Genomic DNA, 15379 nt, shown 5'->3' on the forward strand with positions numbered 1-15379 from the left:
TCTGCTGTCTACAAGCTAGTGTGGCTGTTAACTCCTGCTCAGATTTTGGCTAACACTGCTCATGCTGATGCATGCTGTGAGCAGCACCATTAGGTCAAAGCAAGGGCCATACATAGGCAGGACACGATGACCTCAAAAGAGCTAAGAGTCATTACGCAGCCATTACCATCTGCATCTTGCCATCTCCTGCAGCCATAATCCGTGCATACTGGTTGTCTGGTAGTTTCTTCAGAATATGCTAACTCATGGAGACAGTATAGACCAAACTTCCTAGCTGGATGGTATAAATGCATGGGCTTACCCCAAAACTTTTTGAAGTAGATCCAACAGCAGCTGGACCACTGAGGCCTTTGTGCAATAAATGGGATGCCTACCCCATGACAGTGGAGAAAGGAGGAGCATTCCCACCGCTGGCTAGGTAACCATTCCACTCATAGGTGCAGGAGTTACCAGTTATGGGTGACAAGTCATGAATCAGAGAACTTGTGAGTTAGAAACCTCATGAATTAAGTGATGAATTAGCAAATTCATGTGTTAAACCAGTCTGTATATAGGGGACTGATCCCTTGTTTATCATGTTCCGTTTTCTTTCCTTATGAGCTCATAAAATAAAGCTTAATTTACAAAGTATGTTGTCCTATAAATTTGAGGGTTCCAAATAGACTACGATGGCTGTATAGAACAAGCTCTTCACAATGTTCCAGTCACAAAGTTTTGATTGTTTTCCTCTTTTTGCTTTTAGAAGCAATATAGTTCAGCAACATTTTGAAAAGAAAGAATCAAATCTGCTCTCAAAGGAAGAAACCCAGCCCCCTGACCTAAAGATCACAGTAAGCTCACTTTGAATGCATTTTTACCGTAACATGAATTTTAGTGCAATTCCCTCCTTGACATATTGACCAACCTAAACTGTGATCTGGAACAGTTACTATAACTGCCTGAAAATTCATCTGTGTGTGTAACCACAGTCAATAGTAGATAGGAGTGGTTTGGATTTATCTGTAAAATGAAATCATGTTGCACATGGATTGCAAGAAAAAAAAAAAGTACAACAAAAACTTTCACCTCTTATTTTCATACCCAGCCCGTCTCTGCCTGGAGAGGAAGCAGTTTGCTTTCCCTGCAATATCTGAATCCTTTGTAGGTGGTCAAGTTTGTTGTCCTCCCAGGGGAATAAAGAAAAATTCTATGCATGGAAACTTAGGAGTTCCCAACCCTCTATGTGGGAGTAGTCTGCAGAAGAGAAAGCCTTTAATTAAAAAACAACTTTGGAGCTGAAGTCCTGTTTGTTCAATTGTTTGCAGTCCTTCCACTTACAAAAGCTCACTGGCGTCCTAGACGTTGGAAGCTGAAACATTTGGGCTGAACTAACCAAACTTGAGAGCTTTCAATGTTAGTAACATACTTTACTGCTTTAGTAGTGCTTTAACATTAGGTGTATACAGAGGTAGAGCATAATACCTCCAATTTTCACTTACACAAATTTAAGGCACATTCAGCTACAGCATAAAGCTATATTCATACAATCTCATGCCTTTTAACGGAGAAAAGGAAACTAGAGAACAGTATCACTTTATCTGAATTCCACTGCTAGGGCTGGGGTCATACTGCTTCCATGTGCAAACACCATGTGGTACATCCTGCACTCTGCTGACAAGGAGCAATCTAATACCAGGATTCTGAATCCTAAACAAACAATGCTGTAATCCACTGTCAGCTTCACAATAACTGCTGCACTCTGTCAAAACATACTTTTAAGGATAAACATGCTAAGAAAACCTGCAGAAAAAAATCAGATACTAACCCTGCCTGATTCTCATGCTTTCTCTTCCCTCAAATATTACGCTTGCAGAAATGGAAAAGCAAAAGGGGGTATGAGTTTCTACCTTTGCATCAGAACAAATACAATGCTGCATAAGCATTTTGAAGAATATTATTTAGAATAACAGTGTCAGAACAGATATCTGAGCAGCATGGTTTCAGGCTTGAAACCAAACCCCCGCTGATAGTACTTCAACTTCCAGAATGGACAGGAAAGCTTTAGAAAGCAGTATTTAAGACAACAATGAATGACATCGAGTGGAAGCAACTCTGTGTGGGTTAGTTCTCTGGTAAAGACAGATCAAGAATAAGACTTCCTTATAGGCATGCAGGAATTCTTCCTGGACCCCAGAAAGAATGTAGCATGAAATCTGCAGCACCAGAGTTTCCCACTCAGTGGGGCGAAAGGACAGAGGTAAATATTTGAGGACAGCCACCAATTGTCAGTGTGCCCAGACACCCAAGACAGATGCACCTGCAAACATCTCTCTTGCTTTTAGGCCTTCGGTCAGGCTGGGTAAGGATAAAGAACATTCCCAGCTCAAAGTCCTTCTCAGGAATTTTAGTACCTAATTCTTCCCTTTGGATTTGAATGCCAGACCATGGGATGAGGAGGATACTGTATGTATTTACCCCTGAAGTGGGAGAGCAAGTTCTAGACTTTTCTTTGTTTGAAGGGCCTAAAACCCCATCTTTTGCTTTCAGCTAATAAGTATTATGTTAGATGATGTCATAAAGCCAAAAAAACCCCAATGTACACAAGATTGCAGAAAAACCAAGGGGGATTTTAGCTCTACAGATCTGGTAATTAAAGGCATTCTTATGGTAGGAACAATTTTCAGTTCTTAATACTGCTTACAGAGTTTGGATTAAAAACTAAATCCTTCCACAGAAAAGCGTACACAGTCCTGGCAGCACAGATGAGAACTCAGGAAGCCCATACTGTAGGTTTACCAAAACACAAAAAGAAAAAAGTATGGATCAGAGTCTCCAGTACAGTACCACTAGGTGAATATCAGATTAACATTCAGAGGTTGAAACACAAAAGCCATCTCTCAAACACTCTGAAACACCAACAGTGACTATGAACAGGACCAGGTATATGTTCTGGCATCAGTTACTCAATAACTGTCATGGAAAAAAACAATTATTTAGTATTCTGAAAGCATTAACCCAAGGGAAGAAAACAAGCCAATACAGACATACCTTCACACTAAACAACAAATTGAAAATAGCTCACTGATAATATTTTAGCTTTTCAATATTTTAATATACCACAGGGACAGCAAATTCTGAAGAAAGCACTCTCCAGAGCAAAACAGCCTATCAGCTTCATTTTAGGACAAGTGCTATATCATCTAGCCCAGTCTCAGAAGTTCTCCATCCTGAATTGCTCTGTGATTCCTATTGCCTGTCAACATACGAGGGCAGGTTAATGCAAACATATGCATGTTAACTGGGAAGTTAAAACAGTGTTTAGCTTACCTGAAGCAACTTAAGTCATGGATCAAGTAAGACTGACTGTTAAATGAATCTGCGCCAGAAACTGTTCAATTCTGATTTCATTTCGGCACTCAAGGATCAGTCAGAACAGTTCAACCTTCCATCCTGTTATGCTAACATAACCATTAGGATGTCTTGCTTCTGCTGACACTTCTTCTAATGTTGCAAGACAAGAGGAAACAGAGTGCAGTACAATAACTGGTAGATAATGTTCAGGCTTCAGTCTTTTTTTGGTGGGGTTTTTTTTGTTGTTTTTTTTTTTTTGTTTAAAAACTTTCTTGCAGAGGTCAAGTTGCCCTTCAAGTACTTTATGAAAAAGGATTTCACCTTGAAGCTCAACCCGAGTTATCTAATCTGTGGTTAGTTTTAGCCTTGACATTGTCTCTGTCAGACAGAAGTGCCAAGGGTGCTGCCTTGGCCTCAACGCAGTGGTAGAAACCGCTCATTCTCTCAAATAGAAGTCTACCACAGAACAATGTTACTGCCACTCTCACTGAAGGACAACAGATTCCCCCCCAAAGCTTTTGAAATATCCTAGTATGAAGAAATTTTTGTTAACATTAAGCTTATGAGATCTGCACAGAACTAACTTGGCTATGTCCCGTGGCATTACTGCCAGCTCACTGCAAGAACATGCGGAAAGAGACTAAAATTGCACCAGTGAAGGTGTAGAATGAGCTTCAGGCTCTGAGATCCTTAAATTGACCCAGGGCAGTACCTGTGTAAACTACACGAAATCTCTTGCAGAGGTCTATCAACAGTCTCAATATTTAGCCAGTACAGGCATTCAAAAGAACCCCAAACTCCACGCTCCAAATCCACTGCATGACTCCCAAGAAAACATAAAAATCACCTAACAGGTCGTAATGACCAATTACACACATGTATTTTCTCACTGTAGCAAGAGAAAGCTGAAGAAAATGCAAAGCACTAAAACACAGTGTAAAGACTAATTAAAAATAGGAAACCTTAATTCAACTCAAATCTAGTTCAGCATAAGTCACTGCCAATGGAGCTTATCATCTAAAACTGTCACACAGGCAAACCTTCCTCTTGGTTAATAGAGGAACCAAGCCAAGTAGGCCAAATGTCGCATGCTAGCTAGCAGAGTGTGGGATACAGTATTGAGAGACAAAAATTTTGTTAAATAGTGAAGTGAACGTAATTAAAACCAAACAGAACTGCTAAGGGAACACTGCAGCGCTCAGATCCTCCCAGCTTACAACAAGGGAATTCAGCATCAGGAACCACTTGCCCAGGCTTATTGAGACACAGAGAGCTCAGCCTCCACTTCACCTCTGTGGTTTCACACAGAAGGGCAGAGGGCAGTTTTAGAAATGTTCTTTAGGAGCAACTATTGCTACTTTATTTAAAAAAAAAATAAATCAAACCATCTTGTACATGCCTACAAGCTTTCAAGTGAGTAGAAGCCACATCCATTTGACTAGTAAACACTTTATCTCATTATTCCTAAATTTCTGTGTAAACTTAGCAGGTAAAGCTGGCATACCTAGGAAAAGGTTATGCTATTGTAATGCATGCACAATACCTTTATACCCATTTCATGCCCCTGCAAAAGGGTCTACTGCAGCTCAAGAGCATATTTTACCAATGCTATGTATATCTCAGATCTGATATTAAAAAAAGTAACGGATTCAATTTAGAATCTATAATGGAACAGACTGTACATGTCACAGGAAAAAGAGATTCTAAACCACTTGTGATAGACTACGACACACAAGTCCCTTTAAAACCTCTGCTTTTCCGTAGCTGTAAAACACTTCCATAATACGTTACTGGTACTGAGATAGCAAAGATAAGTTGGCGATTTAAGTAATTCTGTAGGTACTTTTGACATCTCCTAGGAAAGTAAAGGCATTTGACATTCCACTGTAGAACTGCATTACCACCTATATTTTCTAGATAAAGTTCTCTCTTCAGTTCATCCATAAATTTTCAGCAGCTAAACACAGGGTAAGATTTATATACCCATGATGGAATTGAAAATGGAAAGTTTGATGTTACTTGCAGAAATCCAGATTTTCTTCTATCTCAGACCACATGAGCTATGAGATGGAAGCCACTGCTATTTGCAGGTTGTTTTTCTAGGTGTTTCCCTGCATTCACATTTAAGTTTTGTATTTTGTAGACCTATGGTTTAGGGAAGAAAATATGAGGTTCTTTAGCTATGAAGACAGCAAAGATTCACTTCCTACCCCTTAAACCCCTGCCCACCTCCAAAAAGCCCCCAACCCTCTAAAGCAACTCTTTAAGGATATATTGAAGAGATTGAACTGGAGATTGTCAACTACACAATACACTGCTGATCTCCTTTTCCTTTGTTTTCTCCTAATAAAACCATTGTGTATTTTCCTCATGGTTAGTCATTCAGATAAAAAGTAAACAAGAAAGGGCAATTTCTTTTCCTCACCGAATTCTGAAGTAGCTTTTAATATTAAGATGTGAAATAGTATTAAATCTTACCAAAAAGCTTTCATTATACATATTTAACAGAAGCTAGGTTAGCAGCAGTACTGTAAGTACTTTTGTTTGGTCATTTATCTCTTCAGAGAACTGCCTTAAGACATTTTGTTTGGAAGCTAGAGTACTAACTCCCCCGGGACCCCAGCATGCTAGTGTGGGAAAACAAAGCATTCCAACCAGCATCCAAAGAGCTCTGAAGACCAGGGACAGCATGGAAACTCAGAACAGGTATTAGGAAAAGCTTCTTTTCTGAGAGGGTAGGGCAGCCCTACAACAGCCTAGCCAGGCTGGTTGTGAAAACTTCCATGACCATAGATTTTCAAGACATGGCCAGACCAAATCCACAGCTGTGTTGGTGATTGTTCTGCTTAAACAGGAAGCTGGACTACATGAGCTCCTCCTAAGGATACTTCTAGCCAATACTTTTATGATTATGTGAAAAAGGTGAGAAAAGTATGTGCAGGGGAGAGGGAATTACATAGCTTGCATGGTCTGAATAGCAGGCAAAAAATTATGACTCTCTGACAAGGACTCCCATTCTATTGTTTTTCAGAATCAATAAATAAATTATGCAACCCAACAAGTCTGCAAAAGCACTTTCGTCACGTTTTGGTTTGAGTGTGTACTACTATTTCTTTGTACCTCCACCTTGCACTGTCTACACAGACAAAATCAGGAGCTGAGCTAAAGCACATACAAGCATATTGACCAGCAAATCATAGCGATGAATGCATCGCTAACATATGGCATAGCAGAAAGTACCCTACACATGCTTCAGACACGGACTGCCAGAGTGCTTTTAGCAACGGAGTAGCATGAGCAGTGCTTCACCCTTAATGGCTCACATACTGATATCAAGAAAATCAGACAGGTTTACTTGAGAAAGTGAGTAGAGAACTAAGCCAACACGACAAGTTAACAAGAAATATATATTAATATATTCTTGCATTCACATAATGGCTCTTGCATTCACTTGTGTGCTGTGACTTCTATTTCAAAGAAAGGGATGGAGAGTGCAGTTGGTGTGGGAGGGAGGAAATGCACAGCCACATGTGCTGCAGTGTTTACAGCTGGCTGAGAAACAGGCCACTGCCACACCACTGCCCACCTCCAAACTGACCAAGTCCCGTTTTTCGAAGACATCCGATGTGGAAAAACACCACATTACCATCACTGGTTACGCTGAAATGCCAAGGCCATGTTAATTGCTACATTACATTTCTTGAATAAAGCCTTTGTTTCTGTGTTTAAAAGTCTAGCAAGCGTCTTCCATCTATTTTACTCGAAAATACTTAAAAATGGTTAATAAGCTACATCCTTACAGGAGCCTCAGTAGAACAACCCATTTCAGCTTCCTGACTATGCATCCACTTCAGATGCAAGTCTTCTCAGGTCTGTATACTTATTTGACCAGAACCAATCAAACCTGTTTGTTTGTGTTGCAGGGAAGGCACTAACAGCACTTTCCCTTCAAGTACTATTACAGCTACCTGACCCTGCCAGAGCCTCTCAAAAATCAAGTACGTTTCTGAAGTCTTACATTTCTAAACCAAATTAAAAACCATACGGAAGAGCATTATTTTCAAAGAAAAACACACCAAAGCTATTCACAAATGAACACTGCTGTACAGTCACTGCTCCCCATTTACTGAAACCCTGTTTGAGCAGAGCCATGAGTTATCTGTCTTCCTGTCTGGGTAGACAGGGTTCTAAAAGCATTTAAATAACATTAATAACTTTTTCCAGCATGGGGAAGAAGAGTGGGCATACACTTGGTAGCTTTCACATACTCTTTTTACCTTTTATATGAAAAAGGTTGCCAACAAAACTAAGTATCTATTGTTCAAGTATGTTACTGAATAAGGGATCTGTTTCAACTAATAACAGCAAACTACTCGCAATATATTTTACAATACTAAATTAGTGAAACTGTGTTGGAGTTTGTACTTTGCCAGTAAGGTTCTTGGACAAGAGAACACACATTGCCAATCTTTACTGTATAATCTACAAAGACCATCACAGTCTGCAAGATCACATTTTCCGCTCAAACACAGGGAGCCTCAAGCCTGAAGAGGCTCAAACGTGCTTCACTTGGTACAGGAAATTTAAGCATACACAATGTCTGCCTTGAAAGCAAGGATCTGACTACAAGCATCTTTAAAAATATGACCTTTCTCCAGATCAGAAGTGAAATAAAGTTATAAAGCTCCTGAACTATGTTCTAACATCAGATCATGTATTTATGCTAAAACTACATAGTTTCACTTAGTGAAATACCTTAAATGCACAAGTGCATATACCAGTTCCTTGCCAACAGCCTGGTGTAAGAGAACTTTAACCAAAAAAGTGAGATTAGGATCTCCCACACCCTAAGAAACTGTGCTAATCATCAGGCTACAGGATTTTGAGGAAAACCATTCCAGACACTCTCCCACTTTACATGTGCAACTAAGGTGCTCCCTGCAACAGGGACTTGAACCCTGGGAACCTCCCGGAGATGTGGCCATCAAGAGAGAGAAAGCAGCAAACTGCCTCGATGTACCCAACTGAAGAGAAACAGCTTAGAAATCCTGTAGTCTGGTTGTGGTAGAAATGTCAATTCAAACGCCCTCCGGCAAGGGAGAGGCTTGAAACATCTTTAGAAGTGTGCTCACTGCTGATCTATTAAAAAATATAAACACAATGAATTCTGGCAGCCAAACACTTTGCTTCCTTTCCTTCCTAATAATTCAAATTGATAGGAAAGGTAAACACACCTTAATTTTTAATTTTCTGTTTTGAAAAGGACTTTGCTGGTGAACTGAAGACCACCACTCTGAAAATTGTAATTCCTCACCCAGCACAAAGAGATATATAGAACCACAGATTATTTGTTTTTAAAGGCAACCCGGATTCTTAACCTTTTGATTTTTTTTTAAAAGCACACAGGCCTTCAGCCTCTTCTTTTTGTGAAGAAACAAAGCCTTGCCATATGGAATTCAAAGGGATGCTTTGTTCAAAATGTAATAATCCTGTAACAGGTGACAGGTGTCAGACTTGGCCAGCTCTGTGACAAGCTGCGTGGTTCTACAGCTTGCTGAAGAAGCTTCAAGGCTTCAATTAGAAGTCTCCTCAAACCTAGGAAAGGTTATACAAAAGAAATCTGAAATTACTTTTAAAGCTACAAAGCTAGACTTAAAAGTGTGAAGTAAGACAGGCATCCACATTTGTCTTCCTATTTAGTGACAAATTATCTGAATATGAACTTGAAGGTATTTCTAAGTAAGATTTTTGCAGATTTGACAAATGAGATTGACACAATTTAGCTATTTTTTTCTTCCTCACTTCAAGATATCAATTAAAGCGTGTTTCCTTAACAAATGAAATTTGAAAGGTAAACTTCTATTTCTTTAAAGCCTAGACATTCTTGTTTTAAAACACTGTGCAGCTATCCTTTGTGGGAAGCAGTCTACAGAATTGTCAAACCTTCATGGAAAAAAGTGAAAAAAATATTTTGTCAGGATGACATGTCTCCAAAAAGCACAGTTTCTTTCCTGCCAGAGAGAGGTGACTCACATGCATTGCAATTACTGCAGAAATCAATACTGTCTTTGCAGTTGCAGGGTGCAAAACCTACATTTTTATGTAGTACTATGCAAACATCAAGTGAAAAAAACTTGGAACTGTTAGAAGTTGGGTCATATGTACATATTTTTCCTCCCAGGTGTTTAATGGTACACAGTCATTAAAAAGTTATCAGGTGAGGGCTTCTATACCTTGCTACTACAAAGATTAGAATATTACTAGTTTCCCTAGTGATCAATAAATCAATCAAAAATAAACTATCACCTCAGTCAGGTTAACTTTTAAATTTCAAGTTAGCGTAATCCCATTCTTTTTACTGCTCTACAGAAAAAGCCAACCCCACAAGCATAGCAGTAAGAGGATGCAAACCTTGCCAAAGCTCAATAAATTCGGGGGGGGGGGGGGGGGGGGTGGGGGGGTGGGGGTGGGGGGGGGGGGTGGGAAGAGTATGAAATGGTTTGCCTGCAACACCCAGGGCTTGAACGTGGTGACCTAGGTCTCAAGTAGGAAAAAAAAAAAAAAAATCAAACATTTTTGAAGCAGAAAAGCTAGGCTCTCCTGTCTCTTCATGTAAGTGGCATTTCCACATACCACGCTCCCTGTCATTTATTAGCAATACTTCTGTCCTTGTTTTCAGACATACTGTCTCCACTTACATTCCATTTTCAGTATGCCCTCAGCTGGCAAGAAAACTAGGAATCCCAATTCTAAAAAACCACCGGCAGAATTTTTGTATTTTTTAAACATAAGACCAGTACTTTTCCCCAGAAACCTAGTCATAGTATTCAACTTTAAATGCATTCCAGAGGCTTGAAGTAACAGTGCTGCAAATGTAAACAAACTATTTAGATCTGGATATAACATCTGAGTTTTATGTAAGGACATGAGATTCACATAGGACAGTAAGAAAGGGAAGGAAAAGAAGCCTTAAATGAGAAAGCAAGAAGGTACATGTAATAAAAAGGTGAACAAGTGAGGAAAAGGAAAGAAACAGATGCACACATCATGGTGTCTTCAACTTCAGCTATGCTATCCTACCAGTCTGAATAGGTGCAAAGTCATTAAAGAGCTGCAACAGAGATAGCAAGGGAACAAGAGGTACATTGTGCAGTGTTCAACTCTGGAGTGGGGAATAAAGAAACAGAAGAGATGAAAAGTATTTCTCAATCCAAAGAATGCAGCAAAACTCAAGGATCCCAGCAATAACACTGTCAAAGCAATTTTTTTTTCTGTACTGACTCAAGCCAAAGACAGGATGAGAAAGGTGTATACACAGTAAGTTGAAATGTGCAAGAGAAGCAATGAAAATGTGAGAGGCAGCACGTTTCCTTTGAGATTATTGCTCATCTCAACCAGAACTTCCCAGCATGTCAAAGGAAAAACTGCCTGAACGAGACATCTTTTTAGAGAGCATCCAGGAACTCGTCCCATCCCTTAATTTCTTTCAGTAGATACCAGCAGCAAAGATGAAGGATGAAAATCACGAGATCCTCAAATGAGGTATTTTCTGAACCATGACCTGGGACATTCAGATGAAAAAAATTCCACCCTGCTTACATAACAGAAATATGGTTCTGGAAGGGAGTACACTCAGGCTTTTCCGTCCAGCCAGTAGCAGAGGTATTCCTCCTGCTCAGGAAGATCAAAGACACCTACTTCACAAAAAAAAAAAAAAAAAACCAGGCCACACCACACTCCAACAGTTACTCACAGCTGGAGGATACAAATTAAGTTTCAATGCTCAGAACACCAACAGTCTGGTTTTGTTGCCTACAAAGCTTCCCAGAAGATGTTAATATCACTACTAAAAAAAAAAAAGCATGTGCTACTAGTGAAAGCCTCTGAAGTGTCTCAAAACAAAGGTCTTGTCAATTGTATTTAAAACTTTGTGCAAGTTAAATCAATTTAGAGAGCCATTAGACCTACGCTGAACTTTCATCTAAGTCCATAATTCTCAAGCAGGTCTATTTTTGTCCATTTTTCCTACTTAAAACTTTAAGTTGTGGAAGACAATAGTTTCTCAAAGTCACTCCTCTGTTTTGAAATCAAGTAGAGACATGACTGAAATTCTAATTTATGAATTGAAAGTTTTATGAAGAAGTATAAGGGTCCTGGACCACCTCCTGCTCACAAAAAACTTGCTTGTCCTGAACTACTACTTTTCAAAGCTATAGAGACAATTCCAGAGAATCTATAACACCTGAAGATCATAAGAACAGGCATACTAGACCAAGACCAAATGTCCACCCAGCCCTGTAAATCTGTGTCCAGCAGGGATTCATCACTAAGCAGGTCACTGATACTGACTTTACATGGTAGGTCTTTGAAGCCCCCAAGAGAAAACTCCATCACCCTTGAGGGTGACTAAGAGTTTTCACCATCTGGTCACACAAACCACATTTATTCTGACCAGCAGCAGCTTACCTCTACTAGTAAACAGTTCAAAGGCAATTACACCTGTGACTATGACATTCAAAAGGAAACAAAAGGCTCAGCACAAGAGCGAGCTTTTCTACATGACTTGTGTGAAAGAAACAGCAGAAGTGAGAAGGGTAGTGCCTCTGTGGAGGAACAGAGAGCAGGACCTGAAACCTTAAGTGATGCTGTTGTGGAAAAGATTGAGACCTTGCCTCAGTAAGCTAGAAGAAATAAAATGTTGGACATCAAAATTCCTAAGCCCGTCAAAATAAAAGGAACAAGGAGTCACACCAAGTATCTAGGGAAGAACAAAACGGCTGGCAAGAATACTTTATAGTTCTCTTGAAAGCCCTGTTAGCTTGTAACTGGTCCCAATTTGAGTACTCACAGGTGTGACTTGTATTTAATAGCCTCAACAGGACTTCTCTTCTACTCTTCAGTCTCCACAGCTTCATGGCAAGAAGTTCCACAGATCTAACTCTTGTGTTATGAAGACTTACCTCCTTTTTGTTTGTTCTGAACTAGGTTCCTAGTTTTCATTTGAAAATCCTTCATTTGATGTCCACTGGTTCTTGCGCCGCTAGAGTCAATAAAGTAAGTCCTGTTGGCCTTCATCTCATTCATAGTTTTGTAGGCTTCCCTCCTACGTTAAGCTGGTTTTCTTTTGGACTGAATTGCTCACATCTCTCATCATCCTTACTACCCTCCTCTAAACATTTTTCAGTTCTACTGCTTTCTCCCATGAGGGAACCACAGAAATACATACAAGTATGATGTTTGGTTTCCTCATACTTTTGTTTACTGATTGACACTGAATAAAAGCAGATTCCCCCCCCCCTCCCCCCTCCCCCAAGTACAAGAATCTATTATGACTCCATTTTTTCAGCTGGGAAGAAATTCTCTAATAAGCCACATACCACAAAAGTCACAAGCCCCAAAACTGACAGCAAAGTATAGTCACATAAATTAGTGATGCTTATAAAGAAAAAAAAAAATAATTGGTTTATTCAAAATTGAAGGCAAATAAGTAAATCTCCCCATTTGAAGATGGGTAAGCATCATCTTCATGAATTATTAGCAGGTGCATACCTCCTTTTCTCATACAATAAAATCAAAGAGCATAACTCACACAGCTCATTTCAAAGTGACAAATAAAGGACTGACACTAGTCACCTAGCAACTAGCCACCGACTTGCTCCACCAAAAGGAACTTAAATATAGTCGAAACAAATATTTTAACTTTGCAGAAGAAAACCTGATTCAATATCACCACATTCTCAGTTTCCTGGCGTTACAGGTTAATATACATACATATATACACACACAATTATACATATATGTATGTGCATGCTCTGGCTAAATGTCACCTGGGAAAAAATAAGAGACCAGGACTATCTTCATTGCTGGTACTACTCCACCATACAGAATTCATCATGTTGTTTAGCAAGAATATATTGTCAGTTGCAGGCAGCAGTTAACACTCAGGAAGTGTCTGCTTTAGAAATAATCAACCGATTTATATTAAAGATACATAACATGCCTAGAACTTGAAAGTACTTCAATGAATAACCAAAAAGACCTCCCAAATACAACTTACGACAGCGTCAGTCTCTAAAGCTAGACTCCAAGACAACACAGCATTTTTAATATTGTACATATGTATATAGGAATACACATGTAATCTTCAGCAAACCTCCTATATAATATACAGAGTGCATTTTATACATGTATCTATATTTCTATGAGTTAACATTCTACATGATATTAAGGACAATGAAAGTAAATACTTTCAGTCATGCAATATTACTCCCTATCCTTACAGGGCTGGAAGAACCACCAATGATTGTGTGCTTCAGCCTTTCCTGTAATAAGAAAAAGGTGCTATACATTTGTTTGCCTCTGATACACAAAACTTAAAACATGACAATGACAAGCTATCATTTTGGCAAATGACTGACATTTTATTCTATTCAGTTATATTGGTCCCTCACCTGCTTCAATTATCAAGAGAATACTACTACAAAATATTGTATTTGCCTTTGCAATATAAGGAGCTGTAGAATGGTATTCTGTACATAGAGACGCAGAAGGACATGTGATCAGTATAGAAGTGTACCACTTAAAAGCTGACATATGTACCAAAGAAATTAGCTTTAAGCAAAGCCTGTTAATGGTGACAAGGCAGAGAAAAACTGCCTTCTGCTCAGACTCCACAACACATGAGCAGAGAGAATTTCCCCCACTTGCTTCACCAACTTAATTTACATCATAAAACAGAGGACTCAAGTCTAAGCAGTAATATGAAAAGTAATACCAATGTATAATCTGACAGTATATATTTTTATAGCATTGAATTCTAATTCCAATTTTTCATAGAGTAGAAATATCAATCCATTTTCAGGAAAAACAAGACCTGCTATCCAGACATCTCTTCTGGATTTTCAGCAATGGCTGACTTGCTGAGCTAAGGACATGTCTTCATATCCAGCATTGTGTTTTAAGCATACACTCACATTAAGAATGTGAAACAGTCGCACTGCAGGGTTGTTGGGGGTGGTTTACATAGTCACAGTACTTCTGCCAAACTTGTATTGGAAGATAAAGCTCCAGAAAATGCTGCCCTCCCCAAATGACAAACTCTGCCAAACCAAAAGGGGATTGGAGCCCCTGCTCCAAGTGCATCTACGGCACAACCCAAGAGGCAGCTGCAGCCTGCAGTCCCCAAACCCATGTGCAGCCACAGCTGACCTACAAGCCACCAGCTGCTGCTGCCCGAGAAGCCCTGACAACTGGAGGAGCCAGGGACACGAGTCTCCTCTCATTCAGGGCACACTCCCCAGAATCACACTACCCTTGGGTCTCCCTCTTACACAGCTGGAAGAGGCATAGACATGGAGATCACATCATCACCGGGAAGAAACTCGGCAGGACCATCACAGGCCTGCTTTTCTCAAAACAGTTGTGTTCCAGAGATGTTGGACAGAGCAGGGAACCTGGGATCTTTTTCAGATTTCTAACCCTAGGAACAAAGGGAGAGTGATGAATATATATTTAGGAAGTCCCTTAAGCTTTAGGGTTCTTTGTGTGCTTTATGTGCAAATACTTCCAGAAGGGAGAAAAAAACCCCTCTTATTTGAAGTTTCTTGGTCATAATTTCTTACCTGCAGATGAAGCCAGACAGAGATGCCTGCTTATGCAGTGGGCTTAGAGCAATCTTCTACTCCAGGCATAGGTGTCAGCTCGGCAGACAAGGTCAGTTGCTAGAAGAAAAAATTAAAACATCGTTATATACTAGTAAACCTACCTTCTTGAGGGTAAAGTCCTATTCCCCTTCTTCCCTTTCATGCTTCGGAAGAAAAAAAGAAACCAAAAGTGTTCACCTAGCACCTATAGATATGGATATTTAACAGCCTGCTACACACAAGTAGTATTTTATTTTTTAAAAGTTAGTTCAAAAGAAATGTGGAATATTGCATTTAATCTACTACCTCTTATACCTGGTGTGACATTTTCCTGCTATAAATAACTGAGTGTGGTAAATCACATTTCAACAGCTTTCTGGAAAGGTGTTAGAAAAAACCTAAGCACT

General features: G+C 39.5%; 1 protein-coding gene across 3 annotated transcripts in view; it reads right to left on the minus strand.

The window, feature by feature from the left end:
- RASSF8 (Ras association domain family member 8) overlaps nt 1-15379 on the minus strand; it is an 89648-nt gene that overhangs the window by 33510 nt on the left and 40759 nt on the right. For all 3 annotated transcript variants that reach the window (XR_008732447.1, XM_055711887.1, XM_055711888.1), the window contains one exon: nt 14952-15050. The gene's annotated coding sequence lies outside the window, so the exon portion shown is untranslated. The remainder of the gene's footprint in view (nt 1-14951; nt 15051-15379) is intronic.

The sequence above is a fragment of the Falco cherrug genome, chromosome 5 (assembly GCF_023634085.1).
Source record: "Falco cherrug isolate bFalChe1 chromosome 5, bFalChe1.pri, whole genome shotgun sequence".
Taxonomy (NCBI): Eukaryota; Metazoa; Chordata; class Aves; order Falconiformes; family Falconidae; genus Falco; species Falco cherrug.